Source organism: Chlorocebus sabaeus, chromosome 7 (assembly GCF_047675955.1).
Source record: "Chlorocebus sabaeus isolate Y175 chromosome 7, mChlSab1.0.hap1, whole genome shotgun sequence".
Lineage (NCBI taxonomy): Eukaryota > Metazoa > Chordata > Mammalia > Primates > Cercopithecidae > Chlorocebus > Chlorocebus sabaeus.
In genome coordinates this window covers 126,219,717-126,234,853 of record NC_132910.1, presented here as the reverse complement: position 1 = coordinate 126,234,853, position 15,137 = coordinate 126,219,717, and positions in this window count along the sequence as shown.

Sequence of the window (15,137 nt, the reverse complement as noted above, 5' to 3'; positions counted from 1 at the left end):
CCAAACATTTAAAAGTGTAATGCTGATTTTGCTCAGTTTTTTTCCAAAACTAAAATGAAGAATAATACTTCTCAACTAATCTCAGGAGCCCAACATTACTGTATACAAAATCAGGCAAATGTATTTCAAGAAAAGGACACCATAGGCCAGTACAGTTTATGAAAATAGACACAGAAATCTTTAAAAACATTAGGAAATTGGATACGGCAAAGATAAAAAGTACGGAATAGCAGTACAAGTGGAATTCATTATAAAAATGCAGACTGATTAAACATAGGTAAACCAGTCTTTGTAGTTCAGAATAACTGCAAGGTTATTTCTGTAAATGTGGAAAAAATAGACAATTATTAACATCCTTTAAAAATACAAAATTCTCGAAATATAAGAACAAAAGAAAAACAAGTGAATTCCTTAATGTAATAAATGATATATATGAAAAATTTATAGCTACCACTATATTTAATGGTTAAAGATGAAATACTTTCTCTCTAACATCAAGAACTAGGCAAAATATCCTTTTCAGAGATCCTTCTTCAACATTATATTGGACATCTTAGCTAGTGCAATAAGCCAGGCCAATAAGATATAAGGTCTATATATTGGAAAGAAAAAAAATAAATTTGTGACTTTGCAGATGACATGATGTCTATGTAATTAACTTCAAAGTATCTTTAAAAATCCTAGAACTAGTAAGCCAGCATAACAAGGTCATATGAAACAAGATTAATATTAAAAAGTTAATTATTTATTTATATATCAACAATGTGAAAGTGGAGTTTTTAACACAATTTTAAATTTTATAAAAAACGGAAGTACTTGGGCAAAAATCTTCCAAAATATGTGCAGGTGTACAGAATTTATATATGAAAAGGTATAAAACACTGATTGAAAAATTAAAGGCCTAAATAAATGGAAAGATATTCTATGTTCATGAATCAGAAGACTTATTATTAAGAAGTTAATTTGCCAGAGTGATCTGTAGATTCAATAACATCACCGTCAAAATCTCAATAAAGTTTTTAGAGATACCGACATCCTGGTTCTTAGTTGGATACAGAAGCAAAGAACCTAAAATAGCCAACACAATTCTGAAAAAGAACAAAAATAGAAGACTCACATGACCCAATTTTCTGACTATCATAAAACTAGTTTAGTCAAGAGAGAAGGATTCTGGTGGGAGAATAAATACATTGATCAGTGAAATCGAAGAGAGAGATCAGAAAGAGAGATGGATCCACGCAAATATATTCAACCAGTTTTGACAAAGGTAAAATGACATTTTGATGGAGAATGGCTAAAATTTTTGCTGGAACAATTGGATGTCTATATGAAAAGAAAGAATCTAAAATAAATTCTTATACAATAATCTCAAAATGAGTCATAGACATCAATTTAAAATGAAAAATTATAACACTTTTTGGTGAAAACATGGGAAAAAATCTACAGAATATAAGTTTGGTAATGCATTCTTAGATGCAATGCAAAATATATAATCTATGAATACAAACATTATTAAACTTTAAATTAAAATATTTTTGTTTCAAGACTACATTATTAAGAGAATAGAAATACAAATTTCAAATCAGACAAAAACTTTTGTAAATCAAGTATTTGGTGAAAGACTTATGAATCTATAAAAAGAGCTCTTAAAAATCAGTAATAAGAAAGAAAAATCCCAATGAAAAATAAAACATAGATCCAAACAGATGACACCTCACCAAAGAAAATAGATGAACTGTAAATAAAATATGAAAAAAATGCATGTATTTGTTAATGGGGAAATGAAAATTAAAAACAATAAATGAGAAACCACTATACAATTGTTAAATTGGCTAAAGCCTCAAAACTATAAAAACCAAATTGTGCAGAGAATGCGGAGTTAAGAACTCTTTTTCATTGCTGCTGTGAATGGAAAAAAGTCCAACCATTTTCAAAGACAGTTTGGCAGTTTCTTATAAAGCTAAATATACTCTTACTATGAGATCCAGGAATCTTTCTATGTATTTATACAGCGGAATTGTAAACATGTCTACACAAAACCTGCATTAACATGTTTGGATCAGCCCTCAACTGCTCACCCCTTAACTTTGGGACATATACAGTGACTTATTTCCAATGGTGACAGTATGGAAATGAGGAAGGGAGAGTCACATTACAGTAGAGAAATCTGAGAAAGACTACCTCAGCCAAGTGACAAAGGCTAGCATCATCACAGATATGTCATGTTGACATCATGCACCTAGACACAATGTGATGAAAATGGTTTACTTTTGTCATTTTCCTCCTTCATACTCAAAACTCTGTTTAACCTTAAAAAAGAAAACCCCCTCCTGGTTAACATGGTGAGACCCTGTCTCTACTAAAGATACAAAAATTTAGCCGGGCGTAGTGGCGGGCGCCTGTAGTCCCAGTTACTCGGGAGGCTGAGGCAGGAAAATGGCGGGAACCCGGGAAGCAGAGCTTGCAGTGAACCGAGATCGTTCCACTGCACTCCAGCCTGGGCTACAGAGCGAGACTCCGTCTCAAAAACAAACAAACAAACAAACAAAAAACGAAAAAGAAACCCCAGTTAGAGGAACTTTTGCAAAACACCTGAGCAACGTTCCTAATTATGTCAAGGGCATAAAAAATCAGGAAAGCCTGCAAAAAAGTCACAACCAAGAGGAGCCTAAGAAGACACGACCGCCTGTGATGTGGTCTCCCAGATGGGACCCTACTACAGAAGAAGAAAAATGGGGTGGGGAGGAAAAGAAATCTGTAAAAAATACGGACTTTATACCTCACCAAAACTGTTTTAAAATAATTTTCTAAATGTTATTGAACTTAGAGCCAACATGATACATACATTGGTAATATACACTGCTTGCCTGCACTTAAATCAAGATGATTTAAAAATAACTAAGAGAACTGTGTTTTATACTACATTTCATTCCCAAGTCAATATTTCCTATTATTTCAAAATAATGGTGCTATTAATTAATGATGAGCAAGCTTTTTTAATATATATTTAATCTGTTTCCTGTGCACTCGGTAGTATAGTTTCCTATACATCTATAATTAGATCACTTGTTTTGTAAAGTAATTTTCCTGACTCAACTTCTTATTTAGATTGTTAGTTTTATTTCTTAAACATCTCATTTTATATTAAAAATATGCTATGGACTAAAACAGATAAATCTCCACATACCCTAATTAAACATATATTTGGGTACTGAATTTTAGAAGTATATTTCAGAAGGCATGACTTGTTTCCACACCCAAATAAGGCAAATAGCTAGTGTAGTTAAGGTTGGAGAAAGCTAGTGTAGTTAAGGTTGGCTGAGAAGTACATAGGAAAAGGTTTCTGAAGGTCTTGTTTTTGAAACTTACATTTTTTGTTACCTAATCCTTTCTGTGTTTTATATTATTAAAAATTGCATGTAAATAAGATATGTATACTTTGTGTTGCTTCGCCTTTTTTACCCCTCTGCAAGAATAAATTCTATCCTCAGTTTTAACAGCATAGATTACTTTCACCTGTTTTTTGCTTTATGTAAGTGGAATAATGTAATACGTATGTACTATTTTGTAGCTGATCTATTTCATTCATTTTGTGGTAAGTTTATCCATGTTGTAGCAAACATTTGTAGAGCATTCTTTCTTATTCCTTTATACTATTTTGGCATGTGAATATGCCACAAGATATTGATCTAGGTAGGCTACCACTGATGAGCATTTATTTGGTGGGTGTCAGTTTTCAGCTATCATGATGAATATTTCTATGAACACATTAGTTCATATCCTTCGGTAAAAATATGGAGACACTTATGTCTAGCCTATAACTCAGATTGCAATTCATCAGAATACATGTATATGCTCATATTTACTGGACAGTTCAAAGCAATTGTCCAATGTGTTTCAACCAATTTCAACAACTAGCACCAATATAATAGAGTTCTAATTAATCCATATCCTTGCTAAACTTTGATATATTCCAAAATTTTAATTTTAGCCATTCTGTTTGGAAAATGTCATCAAATTGCAGATTAAATTTCCATTTCTCTGATACCTAAAAAGCTGATTGCCTTTTCATATTCTCATGGGCCACTAGACACTCTCTTTGGAGAAGTGACAGAGTTCTTTGCCCAATTTTCGTACATTTGTCTTTCTCTAACCTTAATATTTCGAAGGAGTTGTCTTAGTCCATTCAGGGCTGCTATTGCAAAATACCATAAACTGAGTGGTTTATAAACAATCGAAATGTGTTTCTCTCAGTTCTGGAGGCTAAAAAATTGAGGATCAAGACACTGGCAGATTTAGTGTCTGGTGCCAAGTCCTGGTTCATATACATCCAACTCCTAGCTGTGTCCTCATGTAGCAGAAGGAAGTCAGGGAACTCTCCAGGGTCTCTTTCTTAAGGCCCCCAGTCTCACACGGATTCCACCCTCGTGACCTAATCACCTCCCAAAGGCCGTGTCTCCTAATACCATCACATTTAGGATTAGGGTTTCAGCATATTAATTTGGGGAGAACACAAACATTCATTCTACAGCAAGTCCTATATATTTCATACTGTATATGAATCTTTTTCCACATTTGCATTTTGCAAATATATTCTCCAAATAAATAAATGATTTGTGTTTTCATTCTTTTAATGGTGTTTTTGGAAGAATAGACACTCTTATTTTTAATGTCTTATATATCAAATATTTTTAACTTATCCGATTTTTAAAGTAAGTTTGCCTATTTCGTGGTCACAAGTCATCTTTCTGTGTTTTCCTTTAATAGATCTATTGATTTCTCTTTGACATTGACATCTTAAATTAATCTGAAATTGGCTTTAGAGTACAGTTTGAGGAAGTGCTAAAGATACATCATTTTTATGTGGATATCAATTGACCCAACAAAAGCTACTGAAAGAATCATTTGGCCTCTCTATTTACTTCACTGCTTAGTATCTGACTATCTTAATTTCCATAACTTTGTAATAGGATTGAATATCTGATAGTGTTTTTCTTCTCCTTCAAAATACCATGTTTTTCTGTTTCTTCAAAATGCCATGGGGGTGGGAGTTTCAGAGTGACTAGATGAGGAGCTTGACAGACTCTTTTCTCAGCACAACAACAATTCAAATGATGAAAAATTTAAAAATGTTTAATGCTGCTGACAGTTGTCCTAAGAGCATACAACAATTGGAGAAACATTTACCCAAATGAATCTTCTAAATCTTGGTAGAAGAGAAAAAAATCTTTGGCACTTGACTTTTATCTGTGATACTGTCTATATTCTGTACAGATATGGCCAAGAAAAAGAGTGTTCACTCAACCCCAAGCTCTCAGGCTAGTGCTATGCATTCACTCGAATAAGAACAAATATCAGACTTACGTAATTCCATTTCCAGCTTCCTGTTATAAAAACTATATTTTGTGTTACCATGAACCAGATCAACCACCCAGCTTCCACTCAGAGTGAGAGTTCTTCTCTAGACACAACAGGCCTAGATTACTGAGTCCTCTGTTTTCCTTGCCCCAGTTTGCTTATAGATCAGAGGTTCTATGCCAGGAGGAGCAAGCCAAGAAGACCATGGTCTACCATCTTGATTCCATACCCTCTTGTAGAAAGGAGATGTCACTCTAGTAGAGTGGTTCACTGTCCCCAGTTCCAACTCATTTATAGTGTCACAGATGTTCTGCCCAGAAGAACCGAGAGGTCTTAGCTCTGACTGATGAGACTGACTTTATTTACTAGAAAATGAAGAAGCTCATGAATAAGAACATTTTTGAAAATAATAGAGGTTAGGTGGCAAGCAATTAATAAAGGGCTAGTAACTTCATGAACTTCATAGCAATAAGCAAAATGGCAGCCTAAACAGAAGTTCAATAGAGAGAACAAGGTAAAGAGACAGCCAGCAAGATTTCTCCTGGGAAGACAGTCATGACAGAATGTCAGAGGGCTGTGCACATGTGCTACGGTGCACCCAGTACAATCAGAGCATGACATATTACAGACGTGAAGAATTCCTCAGGCCACAATCAAATCTGTTAGCAAAGTATAGGAGTATCACTGAGTCTACGGGATTAAGCACAATTTCTGATCAAACACTGACTATACAAAAAGCAACTCTGAATATCAATAAAGATGTAGAAATTGGCCAAGCGCAGTGCCTCACACCCGTAATCCCAACACTTTGGGAGACGGAGGTGGGTGGATCACGAGGTCAGGAATTTGAGAGCAGCTTGACCAACATGGTGAAACCCCCTCTCTACTAAAAATACAAAAATTAGTCGGGCGTTTTGGCGGGTGCCTGTAATCTCAGACACTCAGGAGGCGGAGGGAGGAGAATGACTTGAAACTGGGAGGTGGAGGTGGCAGTGAACCGAGATCGTGCCACTGCACTCCAGCCTGGGTGAAAGAGTGAGACTCTGTCTCAAAAAAAAAAAAATAACAAAAAACCCAAAAAACTATAAATTATATAAAAGAATCAAATTTAAGTTTTTAAGGTAAAAAGTATGAAAATTAAAATAAATAATTTTATAGAGGAAATAAACAGAATATTTGAGCAAAAAGAAGAAAGAAAGAATAAATGAACTTGAAGACAGATTATTAGCAAGCAGAAATCTCTCTGAAGAAAATAAACAAGAAAAAAATAGTGTCGATGCCCTTGAGAAGTACGTGACCTGGTTTGAAGCAGTGGGTTGAAACCTTTCTTTCCTTTAACAGATTTTTAAAAAAACAGCTCTTTGAATATTATCTCTATTTAATTATCTCTTTATGCTTTCTCTGGAACTCCAATATTATGAATATGGGAACTTTTTGTATATTCTATATACCTCTTACCCTCTTACTTTTATGCTTTTTTTGTGTGCTTCAGTGTAGGAATTTTCCCATTGACTTACTTATCTTTCAGTTGCATGATTCTGTAATCTGATCCAGTCTACAGTTTAACCTGTATTCTGAGTTCTTATAATATACTGTAATTTTAGTTCTAAAATATTTATTTGATAATGTCCAATTCAGTGTAAAGAGGTACTTTACATTCTTTCTTATATTTTATACATTTTTCTCCTACTTTAAAACATTAATCATAGTCATTTTTTAAATGTACTCTTGGTCCACTGTTTGGATCATCTTGACCACACTTATAGCTTCTCTTTCTGTTTCTTTCCTTTATTTTCTTCTGCTCTGTTTATTATCTAATACAACGTCATAATTTTTTTACTCTTAGCATGTAAGGAAATATTTTATTGTATGCTGATAATTATGTAAAAAGCAACCATAGGAGCTCCAGGTGGCTCCACTAAAGATTTGTTCCCCTTTCCTCTGTTAGAAAGATAAGCTGAGGACCTGATTACCTAAATGAATCACAGGAGTTTTTGGTAAATCTTGGACTAATTCTCCTTTGTTTATATTGCTCAGGACTGGGCCTGCTAGACTTTCAATTGGGAGTTTATGTGGCTCTTATTTCCTCAGCTCTGAAAGATTATGGGGATTAATCTGCATCATTTAAGGGTTCAGAAGCCAGTTTTCCAGCCTCTTGCCACATGCAAGTTCAAAATCAGATAAATGTCTTGTAAGAGACATACTTGTGCTTGAGACAAGCCCTGTATTACCATGACTAATGTCCAAAATATGACATGATTTCAGGAAACCATGCTTTTTTGAAATTTCAAATTAACTTACCAGCATCCCACAAAGCCTTCAAATATAGCAAATGTGATTTAGGGGAAAATCATTATGAATTGAAGGCTCTAGAATGTCTACTTTATGAATCTGGTTCTGTGTAGTGACTAAGAGGATTGGTGGTTTCTCTTTTTCTTGGCAGAGGTCTCCTAACTGGGTCAAGCCTAATCCTCAATTCACATTCAGCATCTGCAAGAGCTCCAGAGGGAAACATGGCTGCAAATTTAACTTATTTCAGAACTGCATTCCCTGCCTGACATTTTCATTCACTTAGTCCTCATTGCTTACACAGTGCTCTGACAGCCTTTAAGTATGATTGTTTAATTGGGATTTTCTAGATTTTTTTTTCAAAATTCTAAGTATCTTCTTTATCCTATTTTATAAGCAATGTTACAAAGAAATTTAGTGGTGTTAACATCTTCTCATTTCAGATTTTGAAGAAATTCTACCTAACTTTAAATCATTTCCCCAAGATGGTCAAACGTGGTACTGAGAAAAGTTCAAAACTATATTAATCTGTTCTCATGCTGGTAATAAAGACATACCCAAGACTGGGTAATATATGAAGGAAACTGGTTTGATGGACTCACAGTTATACATGGCTGGGGAGGCCTCACAATCATGGCAGAAGGCAAATCAGGAGCAAAGTCACATCTTACATGGCACCAGGCAAGAGAGAGCATGTACAGAGAAACTCCGCTTTATCAAACTTTCAGATCTCATGAGACTTATTCACTATCATAACAACATTACAGGAAAAACCTACCTCCATTGTTGCAGGAAGTCAGGGACCCCGAACAGAGGAACCAACTGAAGCCATGGCAGAAGAACATAAATTGTGAAGATTTCACGGACATTTATCAGTTCCCCAAATTAATACTTTTATAATTTCTTATGCCTGTCTTTACTGCAATCTCTGAACATAAATTGTGAAGATTTCATGGACACTTATCACTTCCCAATCAATTCCCTTGTGATTTCCTATGCCTGTTTTTACTTTAATCTCTTAATCCTGTCATCTTCGTAAGCCAAGGAGGATGTATGTCGCTTCAGGACCCTGTGATGATTGTGTTAACTGCACAAATTGTTTGTAGAGCATGTGTGTTTGAACAATATGAAATCTGGGCACCTTGAAAAAAGAACAGGATAACAGCAGTGTTCAGGGAACAAGGGAGATAAGACTTTAAACTCTGACTACTGGTGAGCTGGATGGAACAGAGCTATATTTCTCTTCTTTCAAAAGCAAATAGGAGAAATAGCAGTGAATTATTTTTCTCAGCAAGGAACATCCCTGAGAAAGAGAATGCGCCCTGAGGGTAGGTCTATAAATGGCCCCCTTGGAGGCGGCCGTCTTTTACCATCAAAACTGAAGGGACGAAATAAGCCCCGGTCTCCTGTAGCACTCCCAGGCTTATCAGGATGAGGAAATTCCCGCCTAATAAATTTTAGTCAGACAGATTGTCTGCTCTCAAACCCTGTCTCCTGATAAGATGTTACAATGTGTGCCCAAAACTTTATTAGGAATTTTAATTTCACCCCATCCTGTGGTCCTGTGACCTCACCCTGCCTCCTCTTGCTTTGTGATATTTTATTACTTTGTGAAACATGTGATCTCTGTGACCCACACCCTATTCATACACTCCCTCCCCTTTTGAAAATCGCTAATAAAAACTTGCTGGTTTTATGGCTCAGGGAGTTTCACGGAACCTGCTGATGTGTGATGTTTCCCCCAGACACCCAGCTTTAAAATTTCTCTCTCATACTCTTTCCCTTTATTTCTCAAACCAGCCGAGATGCTTTGGGAAATAGAAAAGAACCCATGTTAACTATCGGGGATGGGTTCTCCATGATTCAATTACCTCCCATGGGGTCCCTCCCATGACACATGGGAACTGTGGGAGCTACAATTCAAGATGAGATTTGGGTGGAGACACAGCCAAACCATATCAGAAACCTTCTGTTGTCTACCTTTTTTCTGGGTCCTCCATTGCACCTAGGTAAGTACTATTCCACTTAGAGTTCTCACAAAATGAAAACCCACACCCTGAGATAATCACAAGCATTAACAAGATGTAGCTATCACTATTAGAAGTGGAGATCAAAGGGAAGGGGTTGGGTTTCCTGGAACCTACAGTGTTGGAATAGGTCTTATTGTTCTAGGGCTCCAACCACTGAGGAGAGAGCAGAGCCAACCTGCTGCTGAAGCGTTTGGAATTTGGTGGAGGGCTCAATGACCTAGGACTCAGAATTCTGAATGTAAGTTGCTTGGTAGCTGTGCTAGTATCTCTGGGCATGAAAATACTATTGGATCCAGAAGTTACTAAATATATGTAGCATTAAATTTAATTAAAATTTTCCTAAAGTTGCCTCCCTACTTTAACTCCCTATGTAGAAAACTTCAGCCTAACTGTATATAAACAAACTGCAGCCTAACTTAAGAGTATAATCTTGTAACAAATATCTAAGTCCCAGCCAATCACAGCAGCCGAGCTTCAGTTAATCATACATGGCTGATATGGTTTGACTCTGTGTCCCCACCCAGATCTCATCTCAAATTGTAATCCTCAATTCCCTACATGTAGAGGAAGGGACCTGTAATCCCCACGTGTTGAGGGAGGGAGGTGATTGGATCATGGGGGTGGTTTCCTCCATGCTATTCTCATGATAGTGAGTGAGTTCATACAAGATCGGGTGGTTTTATATGTCTTTGACTGTGCCTCCTTCACACATACTCACTCTCTCTCACCTGCCACCATGGAAGATGTGCCTTGCTTCCCATCTACCATGATTGTAAGTTTCCTGAGGCCTCTCCAGTCTTGCAGAAATGTGAGTCAATTAAACCTCTTTCCTTTATAACTTAGCCAGTCTTGGGTAGTATCTTTACAGCAGTGTGAAAATGGACTAATACAGCAGCCAACTGATCAGACCATGTCCATATAAGGCAAACATCTCACTGTCCCATGCTCAAATAAAGCCAATGCCCAGCTGTGATCAATCAAGTTGTTATGATACATCATGCTAATTTTCTCTCTATAAGTACTACCTCCCCACATTGCTGGGTGGAGCTCTTTGAACTTCTGTGTCTGAGTGCTGCCCAATTTATAAGCTGCATTTTATGTAAACAAACTCCACTAAATTTAATTTTTCCAAAGTTTTTCTTCTAACAATATTAAAAACATGCAGACTGAAAGCTACTGATGCTGTCAAGGTGAAAGCTGTTACTGAGGAAACACGGACATAAATATCCCTCAAACATTTCTCTCAGCTTTCCAGTCTCGCTCCAGCTCCACTCGTTGGCAGATACAAATAAGGGGAGGACTGACAAAGAAGATATGTGATTTTTAGTTTCCTATTCTCCCTGTGACAAAGCAGAGCAAACAGAAGAATAATGTTGGAATTGAGAGACAGCAAATTACAACACACAAACACATGCACACACATGCACACTCACATACACACGCACACATGCACACACGAACACAAATCACTACCACTCATGAGCCTTTGCTTGGGATACACAAAGAGACTAATTCCATGGAAAGGAAATCAGTAAATATGCTTAAAATAATGAAAAGCAGAGATGTAATAGGAATGCCCTTTATTTAATGGCTAATGTTTATGATCCTTTAATAGATCTCTGGGATTTTCTTTCAATGGTCTCTGGCATATACACTAAATATACACTAACGTTTCTACTTTCAAGACACATAATTAACATGGGGAAATTTCATTAAGGATTGAGTTTATGTTCCAAAATTGTAAATTTTTGCTATTCTTTCTTAGGTGAAATCTGAGCATTTTGTTGTTCCTTACGTGTTACTTTTGCACGTCGTCCAAAAGAAAATTAACAAATAACAAAATAAAATGAAAATAAGAATCCCAAAACTGGTATTAGGTAAATCCTTTTATATACCTCTTTTTTCAATTTTCTTTGATGGGGTGGGCCACTCTCAACACTACCAGTGCCCTTTTTGAGGCTGTTGGGTTTCCACTTTTGGTTACAATAGTGGTGATGTTTACTGTTGCGGATTTCTCTCATATTGCAGGTCTTAGGAGCAAGTACTTTCCCAAAGTGACATATGGATACACTTCCTGTCAATGCCTACTTGTTCTGCGCAACACTCTGTACCATCTTTCACTTCACCAATATCAGGTACAGTCATCCCCAGACGGCAGTATTTCAGCAGGTGATATCAGTGAAATAAGTCCAATGTACAGTATAATAATGTCTCAAATTAGGAGTTTCTTTCATGTTCTCACACTGAGCTTTTCCACGCAGAATATCTCAGATAATACGTTTTATGTATGTAGTGCCACTGATACCACAGTGACCAAACCGTTCACCTTGGGTATTCATCTCTCTATAGCAACTCTGATTTGCACTCTTGACCTTTTGTCAAAATTTGTTTGCGCCACTTACCATGGATATTGCATCTCTCTTTTATAGTAGTCTCCGATCACACAAGGAACCCCATCCTACACATACACATCTTCTGGACAATTGTGCAACTTCCGTTTCACTGCTCTGGACGAGCACATCCATTGTCCTCTTCTCTACACACCTTCCCTGACGGGATGAACTGCAGCAAAGCCCCAAAGCACAGGCAGCCTCAGGTTTCTGAGTGCAGTTTGCCAAACCATGTGAATCTTTTTTACACAACTGTAAAGAACCACAGTCATAAGCCTCATTTTCTTCAAACACACCATTCACATAGCGTGGCTTTGTGAAGATGACCTCAGGATTTGGTGAATTGTGTAAGCACCTCTTTAATTATTTTTTTAACAGTGGTGGCTGCTAATTTAGCATAACGGTAACTGCAATTGCTATACCTACTTACATATGTGACGATTTCAAACATTATGTATCATTTTTTGTCCTCATGGACTTTGGTTTTGTTATTATACTCCATTCCCAAATTATAACCAAGCGCATTTAACACAATCAATGCAACACAAGAAAATGTGTCACCTATGAAACTACTAATTCCACACTTAAGAGGAAGGCTGCATATTGTTCCAACATAATAAGTCTAAGCCAAGATATTTAGGGTATCTGTGTCTTACAAAAACATGTGCAGCATTATGGTGTATGCAGGAATTAGAGCTTTTTTTTTTTTTAATTCTCAAAGTTGTCCTAGAAATGGATTTTTTTTTCTTCAGAGACAGGGATGGCATTCCAGACCTCTGTTGCAAGTAAAACTGCATCAATGTCCAATGTGGTTAAATTTATCTCACCAAGCATCTATTTCATGGACAACCGTGACTACTTCCTCCTGAACTTTTCAGATAATACTTTGCTGATAGAAGAATTGTTTTAGTCTACCACCACTGCCAGTTCAAGAATCCATCCGTGACTCCACCAGCCCTCATATCCACTTCTCATGAAAGGGAAATTATCACCATCTTGAAACTTGGTCTCTCTATTTCTTCTTCTGTTAATCCACATTTCCTGGGTGGGAACATACCAGATGTTCAAATGTGGTAGAAAGTCTTCTGGGCTTAATTTCATAAGCAATGACATTTACTGATTTATCAAATACCTTTATCTCAATACAAGGACCTTGCCAAGAGCAACCAGGGATTCAGAGTTTCCTTCCACATAACCACGATAGCAGCAGTCATTCTGGACAAAAACTTCAAGGAGAGCACCCTGCTCTGTGTAGATGAACACTTGGAGGTGTTTAGAAGGTAAAGACTTCTTGACTTTGATTTGGACAGTGTGTCTATGGCCCCCAAATTTCAGATTACAGGAGATCCAACCTGGGGTTTCCACGACTCCACAAGTGCCAGTTACCTTCAGAAGTGTCAGCACTTCTGGGGGGCTGTGGTGTGGAAAGTGCCTAATGGGGCCATCTAGAAAGAAACAAAAACACCTGCAGCCACAACAGCAGAAGAGTGATCTTCACACACACCAGGCATTCTTCTATAGCCTTTATGGAACCTCGATTCTGAATCTACGGGTGACAACAAAGGAGGGGCAGAGAGGAGGCATAGCTGGTCTATATCCTCCCTTTGAGTTGACTGTATGCAGCACTGACTTTAATGGTCTGTCTTGTGGCATGCTCAGGTTTTTAGAGCAGTACAACTAAAAGAAGAAATAAAAAGAAGGGCAGAGACTCAGGTGGCATTATGAGCAGGCCAGAGTTGAGGAGAAAGGGCAGGGTATGGTTGAAAATGGATTAGTGTTTGGATCAAGACATAATTCAATACACTGCACTGGGCTCAGGTTTGCTCCTGAATATTCATGAGGCAGCAAGGATGTGGGTGTACAAAAGAATAACAGGTGGCCACAGGTTAATAATGACTGAACCTAGATGATGGACACATGGATTCACTATGCAGTTCTCTAAAAATATGCATATATATCAACATTTCCCCAATAAATCTATATTTTAAAAAGGGTCTTCATGGAAAGGTGAACATATATCATGTTTTGATGAGGAAATCTGGATTTAGACATATGAACTTCGGATAAATATCCATAGTCATTCTTTTCCATTTCAAAGGGTAGATTGTTTAGTTATATTATGGAGAACAGCTATGTATCTGTCTTGAGTAATATCTCCTATATCGGAGACATTCATATCCACACAGTTTTCAAAGTCCTTCAATATATTTCCACACAACAAATCATTACTTATCTTATCTTCATCTCATCCTGTCAAACTGCAAAGTGTTAAAGTATCAATTGTCCTTCAAAAATAGTACTACCTGTTGCAGTGAATACCATGGTTCAATAAAACAATAAACATTAGTGGAATTGGCAGGAGAGGAACTTGGATTGACAAATGTTACTTGAAGTTGTTTATATTTGATTTTAGTCCTAAGAAAAATATTTTTCAAAGCCTCTGATCATGTAAAATGGAAAGAAAATCAAACCAGCTGGGAAAATACCAGTTGGAGAATACTAAAAGCAAATTACGTTAGTGTTGCTATTGGTTTGTTCCTGTTTTTCTACTTCCTTGAGTTGCAACAACATTTGGTTGTTAATTTGAGATCTTTCTATCTTTTTGATGTGGGTAATTAATGCTATAAACTTCCTTCGTAGCAGTGTTCTTGCTACATACTATAAGTTTTGGTGTGTTTCAAAAAACTAGTTTCTGCCTTAATTTCATTTACCCAAAAATTATTTAGGAGCAGGTTGTTTAATTTCTGTGTATTTTTATAGTTTTGAGAGTTCCTCTTGGTATCAATTTCTAGTTTTATTCCACTGTGGTCTGAGAAGAGTAACATAAATTAGTACAATTTCTATGGAAAACAGTAAGAATATTTCTCAAAGAACTAAAAATAGAACTACCGTTAGATCCAGCAATCGCACTACTACTCAGAGTTTTCTCTATAAACCGCTATATCAAAAATACATACCTGCACTTATGTGTTTATCACAGCACTATTCACAATAGCAAAGTCATAGAATCAACCTAAGTGTCCATCAATGGATAACTAAATAAGAAAATGTGGTATATATATGCTGTGGA